Source organism: Dipodomys spectabilis, unplaced genomic scaffold, assembly GCF_019054845.1.
Source record: "Dipodomys spectabilis isolate Male_0828 unplaced genomic scaffold, ASM1905484v1 ptg000066l, whole genome shotgun sequence".
In the NCBI taxonomy this organism is placed as follows: domain Eukaryota; kingdom Metazoa; phylum Chordata; class Mammalia; order Rodentia; family Heteromyidae; genus Dipodomys; species Dipodomys spectabilis.
Window position 1 is genome coordinate 14473292 of NW_024870743.1, and position 20163 is coordinate 14493454.

Here is a 20163-nt window from a genome sequence, read left to right on the forward strand (position 1 = left end):
TTATGGGTGAATCTAGCATTAAGAGTTTTAAATGTGAATTTTACAGTAATGATTATTCTACCAATTAATATTACAAGGCTAAGAAAGTACATGGTGAGATTGAAAATATGAGTATTCAAGTATTCTGCTAAACATTCCATTCTTACTCTGGAGACCAAAATATTTCTCTTAATGAGAAGTGAAAATAGAGGTTTTTGTAAGACATGGAACACAGCTAAAGAGAGCTTGTTAATCTGGAAGAAAATTCCATAGAAAATATCCACACCTACTCCTGGAGAAGAAATGAGACAAAGTATTCAGAAAAGGGTGCTCTAACTATGTATAATGTAGAGGAGAGAGTAAAATGGGAACTAGAATACCAGAAAGGAAAAAAAAATTAACATACCATGAAAAAAAGTATTTTAAGCAGTATTGTAAGCCGATGAATTTTCCAAAGTGTTAAAGGACACAAAGTTACATATTCATGAAGTGCCACAAATGCTGAGCACATTTTCTTTAAAAGGAAAAAAATCAGCTTAACTCTCACAAGGTTTTTGGAAATCAACAAACATAAGAGGAAATCCTAAGAGAAGGAACAGAGTAAGTGAGACATATTTACCTTGAGAAGAAACGTTGACATCGACAGGTTAATCTTCAAAAATAACAGAAGCCACCTGGTGCCGGTGGCTCATGCCTGTAAGCCTCGCTACTCAGGAGGATGAGATCTGAAGATCACAGTTCAAAGCTAGCCCGGGCAGGAAAGTCCATGAGACTCTTATCCCAATTAACCACTGGAAAACTGAAAGTGGCACTGTGGCTCAAAATGATAGAGTACTCCTAGCTTTGAGTAATAAAGCTCAGGAACAGCACCCAGGCCCTGAGTTTGAGCCCCAAGACTGACCAAAAACTGAAAATAAACTGAAAATAAATGATAATAATAATGGAAGTCAACGAAAACTGAGTGACACAATAACATGGTTTAAAGAAAAACAAGATAGTATCCTTTCTACACAGAATTTTATATCCTACAGAGTGCCTATTCAAAGGTAAGATAAAATTAAAACATTGCTAACAAACAAAAATGCAGAGACTCTGCTATCAGTAAAAATGCGCTAAACTAAGCACTCAAATAAGAATTTGGGGCAAAAGAGAAAATGACCCCAGATGTTTTAAGCATGAAAGCATGAAGAAGAATAGAATGTGAATGAAAAGGAAATGTGTAGATGACTATAAATATTTATCGACTGTGACAATATTTGTATTAATTTTTCAGGGATTTGCAATATCTGTTGAATTACAATACAGGAAAGCCAGGAACATAATGGAAATGAGGCAAATGAACTGTAAGGTGTTTTAAGCTCCAACACCAGTCTGGAAAGCAATAGTCTATAGTGGACTTGGTCTTCACTATTTCTGCTACAATAGATCAGCACAAATTTAGCAGATCTAGAATGAGAATTCTAAAACAGTATGCTATCTTAACAGTTCTGGAAGCTCAGGCTTCTTCTGGGTCACCCAGCCTAGGTCAATGGTCGATGGGACAATATTTCTCCTTATCTTTCTCAGATTAATTAGAGGTTGTCCATATTCTTTGCATATGGCCCCTACATCCCTGTTACCATTGCTCCAATGTCACAGCTCTTGTGACTGAATTTCTTCCTACTGTCATGTAAATATCATAAGACTCAGTGGATAACACAGGATTCAAGTTCCTCAACCTCAGTTTCAAAGTGAAAACTATTTATAAGTCTATAGAGATCAGAATATAGAAAACTTGGGTGAGGGGCTGGGAAGGTGGTTCAGTGGTAGAGTGCTTACTTTGCATGCATGAGGCCCTGAGTTCGATTCCTCAGCACCACATAAGCAGAAAAGGCTGGAAATGGTGCTGTGGCTCAAGTGTTAGAGTACTTGAACTGCAGAGCTGAGGGACAGCGCCCAGGCCCAGGGTTCAGGCCCTATGACCGACAAAAAAAAAGAGAAAGAAAGAAAGAAAGAAAGAAAGAAAGAAAGAAAGAAAGAAAGAAAGAAAGAAAGAAAGAAAGAAAGAGAGAGAGAGAGAGAAAGAAAGAGAGAGAGAAAGAAAGAAAGAAGAAAAGAAGGAAGGAAAAGGAAGGGAGGAAGGAGAGAAAGAAAGAAAGAAAGAAAGAAAGAAAGAAAGAAAGAAAGAAAGAAAGAAAGAAAGAAAGAAAGAAAGAAAGAAAGAAAGAAAGAAAGAAAGAAAGAAAGGAAGGAAGAAAGAAAGAAAAAGAAAACAGTTGAAAACAAATGCATAGTGTTTTGCTACCACATTTTTCTTCTAGTTACCAAAAGTTTTGATTTTTCTTTTTTCTTTTTCATTATTAACTGTCATTTTTCTTTTTTATTGTGAAAATACAGTACAGAGGGGTTACAATTACATGAGCAAGGTAATGAGTGCATTTCTTATCAAGCATTGTTGCCTCCTCCTTTGTTTCCCCTTACCATCCCTTCCCATCTTCCCCCCTGCTCCCCCTCCCCACACCAACAAGACATAACATCTTGTACATCTCATAGTTGCATGAGAAATTTTGATTTTTCTACAAGCAAAATACATTTAGTCTATCCCAAACTGCTCAAAAGTCCCAGGTTAAAATATCATCATATTTCTATTTCCACTGACATAGACATCTGTTTTATGTTCTTTTTATATTTCTGTGATTATTACTTTCATCTTCTTTTTATTACCAATCAGCATGTTTAATTCTAGGAGTCAGGAGAAAAGCCATGCTTGATGGTAGCTACATGTCTAATCACGACTGTCCATACAGAAGGATTATCAGAGACAATGAAAATGAAAGGTTTTACATGGAGAAGCTTGAAGAGCTAAGCTTCTAAGCTGGATCCAGAGAAAACCAAAGAGGAGTTCTAAAAGGAGTTGTAGCCCATTGTTAGCCTGAAGGAAAAACACAAAATAAGTTAAAGCTGTGATAGATAATGTACGATGATCTTTTCTTATTGTGATTCTGAATAATGAACCACCTTTTATAGCTGTTTTAGTGTGTCTTGCTAGACAGAGAGCTAGAGAACTAATTAAGTGCCACTGAGTTAAATAACCCTTTTAATTGTCTTCCACAGAGGACCAGAAATCTCTGGAATACATGTTTGCCCTTTATTACTTGCAGAACCTGCTAGAAACATTTTAGTGCTTTTTCTAAAGCCTACAATATAAAACCAAATGTCTCAGTTTAGTATGTAAGATGTTTCTTTTAATTGGCTCTGACTCTCTCTCCATTTCTACCCCAATAATCAGCCATACCCCCATGTAATACTCAACTGTAAAAATTTCTTGAATATATCACGATCTTTGATTGGCTGTGTGCAAATTTGCATAAGCAATTACCTCCATTTAGTTTCTTATTTTAGTTATTCTTCTGCTCAGAGATGTCCTAGCTGTTCTTCTGCATGCTAGTCTTCTCTAATCTTTCCTTGGTCCCTCTATGAAATACTGGTCAATTCATATATCGTTAGATATATAAGGATGTGTATTTCTATTAAGATACAACTCACATAAAAATCACAGATCTTATGAAATTGTATGATATAATATAACTGTGTAGTCAGTACATACCACAAGTTATTGGGCATTACTGAAAGACCTTTCGTGTAATTTCTTTTTTTCATGTAATTTCTTGATGTTTTTTTACATATCAATGTATTTTTAGTGTTTCCCATCGGATCTTCAAAATAATAAGCACTCAAATTCTCTGTGCTAAACACAAGAAGGAATCGGAAGGTCTTGCGTGTATGTGGATAGTGTTTTCACAAACAGAGAAGTAAAGAAAACAAGTAGGAAAATAATAAACAGACGATGACTCACTGACCAATATGGTTAGAAAACATGTGTTTAAGGATATCCATAATGAATGTAACAAGCTTACATTTGGTCTTTTATTTTACACAATTAGAAAGCTGAGCAAATGATATATAAAGACATCTTAAAGACATTGGCTAACAGGCAGCCCAGGACTGTGATCCACAAGGAAAGTAAAGACCCTGCATTAGCACAGGCAGTGCCCAGATTACATCTGGATAGATGGAAATTAAACATAAATCAACATTTTGACTAAGTTGAGGAGACAGAGATCAGAGTTCCAAGAAAGAGAACAGAATTTGCAAAAGAAAACCCTGGAGGAAAAATAAAGATGTTGTGCAGGGGGATGGCTTCAGAGAGCTGTAGAAAGTTTCCTTTGAACCTTGCTCTAAGAAGAAATTTGTCCATGTAAGAAGCTACCTCAAGCTGCAATAGAAACTCAGAGAAAAGCAAAGCACATTAAAATTCCGGCATTTTCAATTCATTGGGAGGAATCAGTGTTCCCATCAGCCAAAGTGGAAGGACCTGATACTATTCAGGAAGCTCAGTAGGATCATCTAAATGATAACATCTTGGAATAAAAAAGCTCTACTTCTGAATTTGCTTCAACAAAAATTAAAAGCAGATCAAGAAAGTTTCAAAATGATTGAGTAATTGACTTTGCCACAAAAATAAGTGCAAAGTTATTTCAAGGCATACAACAAAATCCAGCACCTAAAACTGTAAAATTTATATTGAGAGGCTTCAAAAGAAGCAAAACAATATAACTCATAATCAGAAGGAAAAACTGACCAATAGAAAAACTCATCAAAACAATGATGGTGGATTTTATAGACAAGAACATAAAGACACTGATTTTATATGTATATATATAATATATATTCCCCATGTATTTAAAGTTACAAAGATAATTATAGACATGATGAACAGATGCACACAAACTGAAAATATTGTTGACAGAATTTAAAGACTTTAAAACATGGAGCTATTCTATATTCATGCTTCTGTTCATGTAATAATGTTTAGAAGTCAGTTCTTTCTAAAGTGACTGAGGTTTGTTTTATTGTGGTTGCTATTTTATGTTTTAGCTGCACTGATATACGAACTCAAGGTCTGTTTGCTGTGAAGGTACTGTAGTGCTGACCCGTAATTCCAACATTTTTTTCCCCAAGCTAGCTCCTGGACCTCAATCCTCTTATTTTATGCTTCTTGACATAGCTGATATGGCAGCCCATGCTTCCACAGCCATCTTCTTCCACTGAGATAGAATCTTATAAACTATTATGCCTAGACTGGCCTTGAACCATGATCTTTTTAATATCAGACTCTCAAGTAGCTATGATTATCAGCATGAGTTACTGAATCTGGTTACAATTGTTTGTTATTTGTCTCGCTGGTTGATTTTCTTTTTGTAGAAAAGGACATGTGGGCTATTTATTTTAAAGTAGCATTAAATTTTTGAGCTAGCATAGATTTGTAATATAAAGCACATTCATTGTGATATTTCCATACTAGACAGAGTAAACATTGAACTTTCTACTATGTTCTAATTCTGTGTCTCTGTTGTTTTGAAACATTAGGTAATTTTCATTATTTTGTATTCATTTATATAGCATGTCCTTCAATCCTCTTCACCCTTCAGCATCGTCTGGCTTTGAATAATTATACTGAAATGAAAAGAACCTGGATTAGACAGCACAATACTGGAAAGTTTAACAAGTATGATGACTTGCCTTATTCGATTTCAACCAAGACAACGACCAAGAGAACATTATATTGTTGTAATATGTATATATGTATTTGTATGCATATATATATACATATGTGTAATCATATGGATATGTACATTCAAACTTTCCTCTACTAATTACAGGGTCATCTGTCAATGATATCAATGTGCATTAAAATATCATAAGTCAAAATGTATCATAATGTTGAAAATAATGTACATTGAAACTGTTATATAAGTTGAAGGCCATCCATGTGGGTGTGTGTATACATAGTGTGTGTGTGTGTGTGTGTGCATATATATATATATATATATATATATATTACATGTATTTGGGTTTTTTGGTTTTTTTTATTTTCATTTTTTGTGACCATACTCTGCAGAGGGGTTACAATTACATGGACAAGATAATGAGCGCATTTCTTATCAAGCATTGCAGCCTCCTCCTTTGTTTACCCTTCACATCCCTTCCCAGCCTCCCCCTCACCCCTCCACCCAATTCTCCCTCCCCTCCCCGCACCAAAGTTGTAAAGTTTGTTTTCAACATTACAACTTGTACTTCTCATTGTTGCAACCGGTCTACCTGTATCCTTAAACGACTTGTTTTTCCCCATATCCTCCACAAATTATACCAACATCAAATATAGTGAAAGCAGGGGTTATACTGTGGGGGAGGGACATACAAAGCAACAAAGAAATAATCTTATAAACGCATTAGAAACAAATGCATGAAAGAAAAACATTTAAATACGTATCCAAGGGTTCATTTTCCTAACATCACATTACCTGACTTCTGCTTGACTCATACATATACTAGATATTGCAAATAAGGGAAACCATGGGACCTATGTTTCTTTGGGCTTGGCTTACTTCACTTAATATAATTTTTCCAAGCCTTTCCATTTCCTAACAAATGGGGCAATGTCATTCTTTCTGATGGAGGCATAGAATTCCATTGTGTATACATACCACATTTTCTTGATCCATTCATCTAGTGAGGGGCATCTGGGTTGGTTTCATATCTTAGCTACGGTAAATAATGCTGCAATAAACATAGTTGTGCTGGTAGCTTTAGTGTGGTCTTGTCTGTAAACATTTGGGTAAATGCCCAAAAGTGGGATTGCTGGGTCATAGGGGAGCCCTATGTGGAGTCTTTTGAGGAACCTCCATACTGCTTTCCAAAGTGGTTGAACAAGTTTACACTCCCACCAACAATGAAGTAAGGTTCCTTTCTGTCCACATCCCCTCCAGCATCTGTTGTTGTTAGAGTTCTTGATTTTTGCCATTCTAACTGGGGTGAGGTGTTATCTCAATGTTGTTTTGATTTGCATTTCTTTTATAGCTAGAGAGGTTGAGCATTTCTTCATGTGTCTATTGGCCATCCTTCTTTCCTCTTCAGAGAAGTTTCTCTTTAAGTCTTTCACCCACTTACTTATTGGGCAGTTGTTTCTTTGAGGATTTGTTGTTGGGTGGTTTAATTTTTTGAGTTCCAAGTATATTTTAGATATGAGACCCTTGTCCGTTGTATGGCTAGTGAAGATCTTCTCCCAATATGTGGGCTTTCTATTGATCTTGCTAGCTATGTCCTTTGCCATGCAAAAGCTCTGCTACTTCATGCAATCCCACTTGTCCAACCTTTCTTTGATTTGTTGTGTTTCCGGGTCTCTATTAAGAAAATTTCAGCCTGAGCCAAGGAGACCTAGGGTTTCTCCTATTCCATCCTGTAATGTTTTCAGAGTGTCTGCTTTGACTCCGAGGTCTTTGATCCATTTGGAGTTGATTCTGGTGCAGGGTGATATATAAGGATCCAGCTTTAGTTTTCTTTTTTTTAATTTTTTTTATTGTGAAAATACTGTACAGAGGGGTTACAATTACATGGGCAAGATAATGAGTACATTTCTTCTCAAACATTGTAGCCTCCTCCTTTGTTTGCCCTTCCCATCCCTTCCCATCCTCTCTCCCCCACCACCCAATCCTCCCTCCCCAAGTTGTAAAGTTTTCTACAAGTAGTTAACCAATTTTGCCAGCACCATTTACTGAAGAGGCTGTCTTTCTTCCATTCTATTATTTTAGCTCCCTTATCGAAGATTATTTGGCTATGGGTCTATAGGTTCGTTTCTGGGTTTTCAATTCTATTCCATTGGTCCTGAGGTCTGTTCTTATGCCAGTACGAAGCTGTTTTGATTACTATGGCTTTATAGTAGAGTTTGAAATTTGGTATTGATATTCCTCCAGCACTGTTCTTTCCATTGAGGAGTGTTTTTGCTATTCAGGGTCTTTTATTGTTCCATATGAATTTTTGGATTGCCTCTTCTATTTCCTTGAAGAATGAGGTTGGAATTTTGATAGGTATCACATTGAATTTGTAGATAGCCTTGGGAAGTATTGCCATTTTCACGATGTTAATCTTTCCAATCCAGGAGCATGGGAGGTTTTGCCATTTTCTAAGTTCTGTTTTGATTTCCTTTTTCAAGATTTGAAAGTTTTCATCATAGAGGTCCTTCACTTCTTTGGTTAAGTTAATTCCTAGACATTTTATTTTTTGAGGGGCTATTACATATTACATGTATTTGTGCATACATAGAGAACAGCCATGCATTGCTTAACAGTGGGAATATAGCTTTTACAAGCAATGGGATATGACATTACACAAACCTCCACGACACAGCCTACAAACTGGGGCTGTATCATATATATAGGATACATATAGCCTTACATGTAGAACCATGGTGAACAGAATGATATGAGATTAAATAACACACTAATTTCATTTTAACTAAATTTTAATTTAAGTTGATTAATTTAACTTAACCTAAATTAATACACCAGTGCAACATCACTACACTTCCACTAAATTGGTTAAAATGTAAAAGCCTGATAGTATAGCAGGTGTTTGGGACAATTTAGAAACACTGCAATACTCACACCATGTTTACATGGATACAAACTATACTGAACTCTGTTATATTTAGAAAACATTCTTATTTGTATGACTCTGTAGATTTGTTCTTTGTTGTTTAAGCATGTAATAACAGATTTCTGCTGAAATGTTCATGTTATTTTTTTCTTAGTAACAATAAATTGAAAACAACTTCTATGTGCATCTACTAGTGAGTGAAGAAATGGTGGTATATCTAAATGGTTGAACATAACTCAGTAATAAAAAGAATAAATTATTTATGCATATGCCCACCCAGAGGAATCACAAAACATTACACAAGGTAAAAAGATAAGCAGATAAAAAGAGTTGCTGTTGGGCTCAATACTTATAAAATTTCTGAAAATTAGAAAGTCTAGAGGGCTCTAGGAATTCTTTGGTCTGGATAACAGAAAAACTCTATACTCAGATGCTACCAGTGATTCCATGAGTATATGTAATGTAAAATCTAACTGAATTATATGCTTTGATATGTTGGTTTTATCAGATATAAATTATATATTAATAAAATACAGAGGGGAAATACTGATGAATAAAGCAGAGTCCCATTCTAGTTTTACATTCCAGACAGAGAAGTTTGAACTCAGTCTATTAAACAACTATACAAAAGAGCAATTGTGAGGTGCGAGAAGAACTTGGATTGTTTTCAGCACTAGTATTTTTTTTCTTTTTTCTAGTTGTGAAAAGTCCTAGACAATTTTTTTTATTTTTTTATTGTGAAAATACGGTACAGAGGGGTTACAATTACATGGGCAAGATAATGAGTACATTTCTTATCAAGCATTGCAGCCTCCTCCTTTGTTTCCCCTTCCCATCCTTTACCATCCTTCCCCCACCCCTCCATCCAATCCTCCCCGCTTCCCCCCACTACCAAAGTTGTAAAGTTCATTTTCAACATAACGATTTGTACATCTCATTGTTGCAATGGGTCCGCCTGTATCCCTATTTAAACAATTTGTTTTTTCCCTTCCCCTCCCCAAATTATACCGACATCAAATACAGTGAAAGCAGGGGTTATACTGTGGTGGAGGGACATACAAAGCAACATAGAAATAATCTTATAAATGTGTTAGAAACAATCACATGAAAGAAAAAAGCATTTGAATACATATCTTAGGGTTTATTTCCCTAGCATCAACTTATTTGACCTTTTCTGCTTGAGAAAATGATGGTTAGATGCCACAAAGTAGGTGGCAATGCCTTAACCGCATGCGTGTTGTCAGGCCCAATGGCCTCTTCTACCCTTGCCAAAGGGAGTGATAACCTTCTCTCCTTTCATTCAACACCCTAGATAATTCTTTTAGCAAACTAAATAGATGTTGAATGCATGGACAGACAGAAAGACAGACAGACAGACAGATATATTTTGTTTTTTTAGAAATGGACATGTGGATTATTTATTGTAAAGTGGCATTAAAATTTTTGAGCTAACATAGTAATATAATGCATGTTCATTGAAATATTTCTGTACTAGACACAGTATACATTGAGCTTTCTACTTTGTTCTAATTCCTCGTCTCTAATGTTTCTATCTATCTATCTATACATACATACATACATACACAGATGAATAGATTTGTGAATATACTATATATACATACATACATAGATGATAAACAGATGAACAGATTTGTGAATATACTAATGTATATATATATATATATATATATATATATATACTAATTATGAGTTGATGTATTCCCTTAAAGATAATATAAATTTGCCCAATTTATATGAGAGCCAATGAGGGAAGAGCTGATATTGTCCAAAAAGAAGCATACTCTTTACCTGACTTACATAACTGTAACCATCTGTATATCACCTTTAAACTATCAATAAAGGGACTGGGAAGGTGGCTCAGTGGTAGAGCGCTTGCCTTGCATGCATGAGGCCCTGGGTTCGATTCCTCAGCACCACATAAGCAAAAAAGAAAAAAGCCAGAAGTGGTGCTGTGGCTCAAGGGGTAGAGCACTAGCCTTGAGCTGAAGAGCTGAGGGACAGCGCCCAGGCCCAGAGTTCAGGCCCCACGACCGGACCCAAAAAAATAAAGTAAATACAATAACAATAAAAATTTAATTGCAAAATATTACATCTGACATTCAAGTCAGACAAGAGTAGGAGGGAAGTAGACTGCCAAATATAATAGATATCCTTTGCCCTAATAGTCTGAAACAAAAATTAAATCAAAAAAATGTCCACCCCACACATTAAGCATAAGAAAATCTACCTGCTATAACAGAATGAAGGATCTCACCATTCCAGGTCAGCTGAAAGCATGACTGGTAGGTGCACAATTTCCCTCTTGAGAGAAGTTGCTTAACCATGAAGGGCATGTCAGAATCACTATTATTTTTTTTCAAAACACCAAGGAGTTCACCAGGAAGAAGGCAGTGCAGGCATGTCAAGTCAGTCCAGGCTAGAGCACACAATTTCATTAACTATTCAGCATTATGAGGAACTCCTTGTTTTACATTTAGGATTTGATTCCCTTCAGGACTGAAGTGGTGTGAAATCCTTGTTACACAGAACCATTGGGGACTGAAGGGCTCTAGCTAGTTCTTGTTGACACAGAAGTACTGTGCAAATGATACATGGACCAGCACCTGTCAGGAAGTTATATTACATTCAACAGTGAATCTTTATAAAATATTTTGCCAGAAATCTCACTAGATGATGTGGAAATTATTTACTGCATGTATAATAGTCTTGAAATCTGTGCTCTAATATGATACAGCAACCAGTAAATGATAGGAACAAAATGTTTCCAAAAAATGATGGACAGAATGAGATTCTATCTCACTGGTATTCTAATAAGTACAGACTGAAAATAAAAAGCAAATCGTTCTTCTCAACCAAATGGATCTAGAAGAAAAGTTGAGGTTGGTGATTTCCACTGAGGTCTATGATAGGGGAAATATGATCGAAGGTAAAAACTGGCAACATTATTGTGAGAAACAGTTTGTCAAGATCTGTTGAAAGGTTGGATCACATTTGCTTAGATCTATCAATTCTTTTCTCACAACTGGATTCACATAAATATTGACCCATATGTGCAAAGATATTTATGGCCATAATGTTTGAAAAGGAAAATACTGGAAACCATTTTAATAACTATTGACAGACAACTGAGAATTTAATTCATTCTCTACCCACACTATGGAATTCTCGGAAGCTTTGAGAAAAGAAATGAACAGATTTGCATAGAGTCCAATAAAATGAATACCAGCATATATTTTTAAATAGAACAAAGTCAATTTCAAAAATTTTAATTTTATGTCATCCTGCTGACTGGCAATTGTTATATTTTATTTGCACATTGTTTTAGTTCCAAAGGAAGAAAGAAAGAAAGGTAAAGAATCCATGGCATTGGGGAGGGAAGCATTGGTAAGGGAAAAACAAAAGAGGAGGTAACAATGCTCAATGTTACTCATGTAACTGTAACCTCTCTGTACAGTATCTTTACAATAAATATATATTTTTAAAAGAATACATGGCATGATTTAGCTGAATAATTTTCTTCCTTTTTCTTCTTTATTCATTTTTTTCTTCTTAGATATATTTACCATCCTTTCTCTCCCTCTATTACTTCAACATGTATTGCTCTGTTCCTATATAAACTAGTGATTAATTCTAGGTACTGAAGGTATAAATATGATGTTTATTGGGAATATATAAGAACATATAATAGTACATTACCTTGTAATAATATCACAGTAAGGAATTAATCTGAGCAGAGAAAAATTAATGGAGAACTTTGAGGAGAGAGGGGAAAGCAGTAACAATAGTATAAAAGATAAATAAAATTGTCAATATAAATAATTAGCAATGTTTCATAGAGAAGAAACCATAATTTAGTATCAAATAATCACCAGAGCTGATACTCTTTGAATAGAAGTGATAAGAGAGAGAGAGAATGAGAAAGAAAAAGAAAAATGACTCTATAAATTCAGGGGGAAAACTGTCAGAATTCATTGCTAAAATCTGACCCCTCAATTGGAAGGCACACAGATTATTTAAATGTTCAATTTGCTACTACGAAAATCCAAAGAGTCAGGAATGCTTCTTTTCCACCCAAGGTAATGGAGGTGTCTTGGGTTGTGCTTTTGTCTATATGTGTTTGTGAACCTTTTCACCTTCCTCTCAGAATTTACAAGCTCTCATGAAACCATAGGTTAGCACAGCTTTAATAACGTGGCTATTAAGCATAGAGTGCCTCTACTTCATAATTTATATTAGAGTGACCAGAGCAGAGAAATTATGTAAAGAAATTCTCTTCTTTCCTAGGAGAGAAAGGAGAAGAGACTTAAAGTACCGGGTCCAACATGAAATTATTCACAATCTGTACTGAACTATGATTGTGTGTTCATCTGCCAGTCTCTATCCACCGTGAGTTAAGTATTAAGCTGCTGTGATTTTCTGCTTGTGAGGACCAAGACTATGTCCCAGATTTTAACTGTTCAAAGGAGAGAGATAATTCTTTGTTGAAAAATAGTCAATAAAATGTGATAGCAGCAATGACTACTTGTGAGCAGTTAAATCTTCATTTGTTTCAGAATTGTCCTAAAATTCTTTCTGTGTTCAAATATAGATGAATAATTTTATATGTGTTTATTACAATGAACTTCATAGACAAGCCATATTATTGTTGAGAAACATAAGGGATAAATTCCCTTTATATTGGAATAGAAAGGAAATGTGAACTAATCATACATTCTCCATAAGACCTTGTAACTATCTCTCTCTCGGCATTTAAACTCAACCTTATGCAAATCATAACTGTAGTTAGTTTTATAGGCTTTGTTCCTTGACAAGATCTGTTTGATTTTCTTTCTAACCTCCTGTTCCATAACACTGTGCCTTACTTGATGTACAGTACTAATTTGCAGAATGAATTAATGGAAGATTGCATATCAATGAATTAAACAAGCTAGCCTTTCATACTTGATGTTTATAAGACAGGCTTTGAAGAGCTCAAGCATGCTTGTTGACTTTTGAAGAGAATTATGTTTTCTTGTAATAAAATAAACACAATGTTCATCTGGAATATCAAACTAAGTCTACATCAAAGGGACACAAGAAAACCTGGGGCTGTACAAAAACCCATCCACGCAATCATCTCCAGAAATGAAAACAGGATGAGAAAGCATCTGATATCCAGGGATGAGGAAATGAGGAATTATTCTGAGCAAATGTTATAACATATGTTAAGTATTTACCTATTTTGTGACTTGAAAAATGAAAAATCATGGTTCATTGTTTTAATAAATTTATAGTCCCTTCTATAAAAGGCTTGTAGAGATGACTATGTTTGCTAAGATACTACTCTGTGTGGAGTGAAAAGCTATGGTGGAAAAACAGAAGCAGCAACTTATTATGGGTCAAGCTTGACCTAGCCACCTTTTGGGACTAGTTGAAAAACAGAGCGAGCATAGTACCTGCTGTAGAAAACCTGCAGAACAGAGCTCTGTATCTATTCATACTTCTCCATTGACAGATGGGGTCCCAGCCTGAAGAGAGGAGGAGGTGGGGGACAGCCCAGCAATGGGACTGGCACTTTGAGTGATGTTCCTGTCGGTCACCAAATCACAATCTGCTCAAGAATAGGTTGCCAGGAAGATGACACTGCCATTTGACATCCCAATAATTTCCTGGGTAACATATGCAATCAGTTCACAGACCCAGCCCAGCACAGTTGGCTGGAGTCAGGGGAGGGGTGGGAAGGGGTGGAAACTTTTTGGCACTTCCAAGCAGACAGGTGGAGAAGCTAAGGATTAAGCTGTTTGCTCAGCCAGCAAGGAGAGAGCTGTGTCAGAAGCTTCTTCAGCCTTCCTCACACTGGCCCAAATATTTTGCCTATTAACAAGCCCTAGCCCGACTACATAATAATTAATGATAATTCCAACCGCATAATCATGAGTTAATTATTTTATGTCTGTTTCTGTCCCACCAGATAGGAAACTCCTTGAAGGCAGAAAACTAAGGACTTTTTTTTTCATTTCCCTCCAAGGAAGTTTTCTGTGTGGGAGACACTGTTTAAATAACAGAATGTGCATAAACGTACTTTATAAATTATAAAGTGCCACTTAAATGCTTTGGTTTATTTTGGAAGGAATTAAGGCAAAAGGAGAAAAATACAAGTTTTAAATTTAAAAAAAGCAGGGGATTTCGAGATATCTATGTCATACCCTAGAAGCAAAGTTTCAGGCTCTGTAATAATTCTTAGTGTTGTCGTGGTTCTCTAAGGACTCTCTTTTATCTTCTTATTTTTTTAATAAAAATTGAGTGTGCATTAGTGCACTTGAGTCCTCTTTGGAATGCATCAAGAGTACAAGTGTAGTCATCATGCAGTCATAAACTGTGAGTTGGGAAAATAAAAGCTATCTGTCCATTGTAGTTATCATGAACCAATCCTAGGATATGGGGAGATTCATCACACAAATCATGAATGTAGAATTAAAAGGATTACTCCTAGTTTTATGAAGCTGCAAAGTCAGTTAGGGTAGTTTAGGTTCCCAAGGAATAGCATTGTGAAATGGGGCCAGGATGCCCAGGCAGGGTGAAACACGCTGGCAACCTTTGCATCCACTTGCTTCTGTTCAAAAGCATAAGCAAAGCTGGGGCCTGTCAAAACCTGTCCAGGATTTAGTGATCAACTAAAGCAGAAGACACCCAACAAGCAAAGGATATTCTGAACAGGCTCCTTCCACCCTATGTGGCCCACCCTAAGATGACAGCTAAAGAGTAAGCAGTAGTGAGCTCCTCCGAGATATTGAGAGAAAGGGATGGAGGTGAGAATTGAGAGTGCAACAGCAGCTTAGCCAGCAATGAAGCATTAAACAAAGTTCTCCTTAGCTTCTCTGTACTGAAAAGGGAAGGACTGAAGTGAAGAAGGAAGTTTGTAAGAAGCCAAAAGATAGAGAGAGCCACAGGTAAAACTTTAAGTAGATATAACATGTTGGGAGAGGCTTTAAAAATTTTCAGACATCAAACATAAAGAGGTTTTGGGGTAGACCAAGAAAATAACAGAGAAGCAACCTTCAATTAAATAAAAGATTATAAGCTTAAACTGGAGACATGACTCAGCAGTAGAGCCTCTGCCTAGCAAGAGTGAGGCCCTAAATTTCAGTGGCAATATTGATAAGAACATATTTATATATGCATACACACATTGTGGGCTTAAAATTGGGATCACTTAAGAAGGTACAGGAACAGGGAGGAATGGAGGAACAACAACTCAGAAATGCAGTGAACTAATGAGCATCTCCAAAAGGTGAATAGAAGAGAAAGAAGAGAGAATAGAATAGAATAATGGGAAGAATGGCCATAGGACCATATCTGTTTTGTGCTTTTGGATACCCAGGCTCACACATAGTTAAAATTATAACTACAAACATATTCAATCACATATGCAAGCGCTGGTCAGCCCCTAATAACTTACCTGAGCCTAGTAGTCGAAACTGACCAAAGAGCTGCCTGCCACTGAGCTCAGTCACTAACCAGTGAATACTGAATATTTTGCAAACTCAAATCACTTCTTTGCATGGAAATATTTGGCAGGAACTCTGACTATGTTAGCTACCTCTTTTCCTTTGTTTGTGGAGTTTGCCTGCCTGGCCCTGTCAGAACAATATATCCCCTCTGCATAAAGCAAATGTCCTCGTAAAATCTTTTCCTGTACCTTTTTGCATCTGGTCTTGTTTCTATTATTTCTGGACTCAAGAACCTCACTCGTTGAATAGTGGCAAGAAGGGATTTGAGCTACGAGAGTGGCTGAAATAAGTAGCTTCAGAGGCTGAGAAAGAAAGAATTTTCTAGTCTTTCACCAAGGATTTAGAAATATGAATGTAGCATAATTTAAAATAATTTTTAACAATAGAAAGCATTGACTGAATTCTGCCTCTGTGACAGTCATTGTACCTACTACTTTCCATGAATTCATCTCATTGAATCCTCACTGCCCCTGGAAAAGATGCATGCTACTCCTCTTTTCATGTAATGTGTGAAGAACCTGAGACTACATGAGGGTAAGAGGTTTCCCCAAGGCCCATAGATCTGCAAACAAGAATTCATAGACTGTCAATCATCAGACTCATTTCTTCTTTCTTTATGATATATAGTAATATCGTTTTGACCCGAGTTAGAAGAGTCAAGGGCATCTAGAATTGATGAAAGTTTCTTGTTGGAGGTAAGAATTTGAGGAGCTGGGGAAGTTTAAATCATTTGCAATCACTAATCTTAAGCTTTCCTAAGAGAATCATTGTAACATCCGTGCATATTCATCTGATTGTTCCACCTCTATTATTTCTGTCTGAGGTAAGCCGTAATGATCTTTCTTCTGGGTTACTGCTATAGTCTCCTCATTTCTTCCCTTCCTTTTATTATTGTCTATTCTTATCTTGGCAACCATGGTGATTCTTTTAAAATGAAAGTCAGATTACATTACCCTTTTTCTGAAACCCATCCAGAGTCTTCATTTATCACTCACAGTAAAAGCCCAAGCTCTGATAATGGTCTCCAAGACCTCACACGATCTAGCTTTCTACCTGGCCCTTCAACATTGTTCCTTCTTGCTCCTTCTGCTCTAGCCACAGTCATCCCTGCCATTCCCAAACCCATTCCATTCTCTGGTCTCCCTGTCAGGTACATTCTTCCCCTAAACACACACACACACACACACACACACACACACACACACACACACACATTTCCCCCTCACTTCCAACAAATGTCAGAAGTTTCTGATCAAGTGTCACTTTAAAATTGAGATCTTCCATTAGGTCAAAAAACAAACTTTACAACTTTTTTTTTTGGGGGGGAAGGGATAGGAAGGGGAAACAAAGGACTCGGAGGCAACGATGCTTGTTAAGAAACGTACTCATTACCTTGCCCATGTAATACCTTACTCCTCTGTACGGTACTTTAGCAATTAAAAAAAATAATACAATATAATAAAATATAATAGATATGTATAAATTGAGATCTTCCTTCCATTTCTTGGAGTTCATTTGGTAAAATATTATTTTATATGATCGCATGCACATGGCTATTCATTTATTTGTCTTTGGTAGAGTAAAAGGGTGACACCGATGGGACAAAGGGTGAACAAATACAGCATTTGGAAAACAAACTCTACAACTTGTAGGTGGTATGGGAGGGAAAAACTGGGAGAGAGCAAGGAAGCGGTGACATGGTCCAAAAATAAATGTACTCATTACCTGACTTATGTAACTGTAACTCCACTGTATATCCCCTTTTTATCTGCTCACCACAAAATGGCTCTACCTCTCTGTACCTGTATCCACCTGTCCATATCTTATTATTTTTCCCTAGAGATGATCACTTTCTCACCTTCTAATTATGTATGTGTTTCTTACTGCCTCCTCTCTACAAACCTGAACCTCATGAAAGCTGTTCCTACATTGCTCTATCTATCTCCAATGGCTGGAACAATGCCTACGGTGGCGTCAATACACATATGTTTACTGAATCAATGCAAAACAGGTTGGGTGCTAGTGTTGGTATTTCCTGAATAGCATATTATGTGTCATGAAAAAAAGTCGACTTACTGTGAGAGAACGAAGTGGGGCCTCTGGTGGGAAGGGCAGGGCCGAGGATTCTAAGTCAGGGAACCGAGGACAGCAACGGATGGGGTAGGACAGTCGATAGCAACAAAGGAGACGCTGAAATCATTCCATTCCATTATGAGAAGCTGGGAGGAGAATTCTCAACAACAATGAACAACACTCTTTGAGGCCTGTTCCTTCTGCTATTGACGTATGGAAGCCGAGGGACACACTTTCCGAGAAAATCCTTACAACCCATCACCGTGCAATCAATTGGAGCTCTTGAGTAGAGGGAGGAGATGAGGAGCCTGAGCTGTCTGGATTAGAAGCCATCCAATTAGATGGCCAAGTGCTTTGCAAAGCCTGGTGGCCATGGCACAGGCACTTAGGTCAATGAATCTCATCATGTCCAGGTGCGTGGGGGAACGCGCTCTTTGAAATCACTGCACTTCTTCGGAGAATTTAACCATTCACGTCAATTCACTTTCGGTAAATCACATCATCGCATGCTGTCTGATGTAAGTCTTCAAAAATGGTACATCTGAGAACGCGGAGGTGATTTTTAGGTCAATTATAACATGGTTAAGTATGTCTAATGTGGAAGTCCAATTTAAAGCCATCAAAACAGCATTCTTTTTTTCAAGAATGCCAGGTGTGCTTTTCATGGGTTTTATTTCACTAGAAGGCCTTGCTATTTTGGGTGAATTTCATTTTAGAGGTGTTGATTGTTTGCAGATGCTCAGGAAGAGACAACAGACAGAAGTTCTTAAAAGGGCTTAAGAAAGTTTTGAAAGTAAGAATAAAGAACTTAGAGCAACCTAAGGACACAGTGTCTAATAAAAGCGATGTCTGAATGATACACTGGTGGCTCATGCCTATAATCCTAGCTACTCAGGAGACTGTGATCCAAGGGTCACCACTGGAAGCCAACCTGGACAGGGAAAGTCTGTAACTCTTATCACCAATTAACTACCAGAAAACCAGAAGCAGAGATATGGCTCAAGTGATAGAGTGCCAGCCTTGAGAAAAAATGCTGAAGATCAGACAGTGCCTATACCCAGCTCCAGCACCAGGGAAAAGAAGGAGCTGGGGGGGGGAGGGGGAAGGGAGGCAATGTCTGGAGTATTGCTGTTTTTAGAAAACTAAATTGTGGCCTCAGATTAAATGTTCGTTGTGCAGTATTGTCTTGGACAAACCACCGTGTCTCTCTGAACATCCTTTTCTTCATGAGCGAAAGTGACAAGTGAACATCAGCTTCTGAGAGCACTGCTCAGGGAAGAAGACGGGGTGTACTGGGTGAAGGCCATGTGCCAGGAACACCCTGTGGGGGGTGGCGCTCACCACCTGCGCTTGCTGCTACGGGCCTCCGCTCCTGACATCGCACAGCCTACCACAGCTGTGTCGAAACCAGACCCAAGTAGCACATATGTGCCAGGCACCACTCAAGGAGACAAGGCTTCATCCCTTGCTCTCTAGTTGATAAGGTATCAGGTACTTTAAGAACTACACAAACTCTTTCTATGCTAAAAATACCTTGCTTCATACAATTGTATGTCCAATATGCCTTGGTGATGCCCAAGATAGCTATTCCTTCACAAAACTGCCCTGATTTTAACAATCTTAACAATTCCTCTGTGTGTGTGTGTGTGTGTGTGTGTGTGTGTGTCTGTGTGTGTCTGTGTGTCTTTCAGCAGTCTATTAACACCTGATATTTTCTTTAGTTCAAATAAAATAAGTCATATGGCCATATCTACAAGGAAACAGATAAAGAACTTTGAAATTTAAAAAAAAAATTGATCCTGGAACTACTTAACAACATTTTTAAATTTTATAAAACGTAACATGCTAATGACATGCTAATTTAACTTAGGCATTCTGGGCTCTGGGATAATCACAGCTTGAGTAATCATTCTCTTTTATTGAAAAAAATTAATAAAGTGGGAGGCCAGTGAAGCCTCAAACCATTTTTTTCTGTACCAAATTATAAGTGTAATGCAATTGAAACTTGTTTAGAAAGAAAACTCAATCAATCCCAAGCTTTATCAAGGATAAATCTTACCTCACAGAAGACTTCTGTCTCCAGGCTGGCAGAGGGTGGACAGAGCACGTCTGGCTGGCAGAGGGC

General features: G+C 37.1%; 1 non-coding gene across 1 annotated transcript; it reads right to left on the reverse strand.

The window, feature by feature from the left end:
• Positions 1 to 9635: 9635 nt before the first annotated feature.
• Positions 9636 to 9761, reverse strand: LOC122108853. The gene has a single exon (XR_006147641.1). It is a non-coding gene; the product is annotated as a U6atac minor spliceosomal RNA (small nuclear RNA).
• Between the last annotated feature and the right edge of the window lie 10402 nt (positions 9762 to 20163).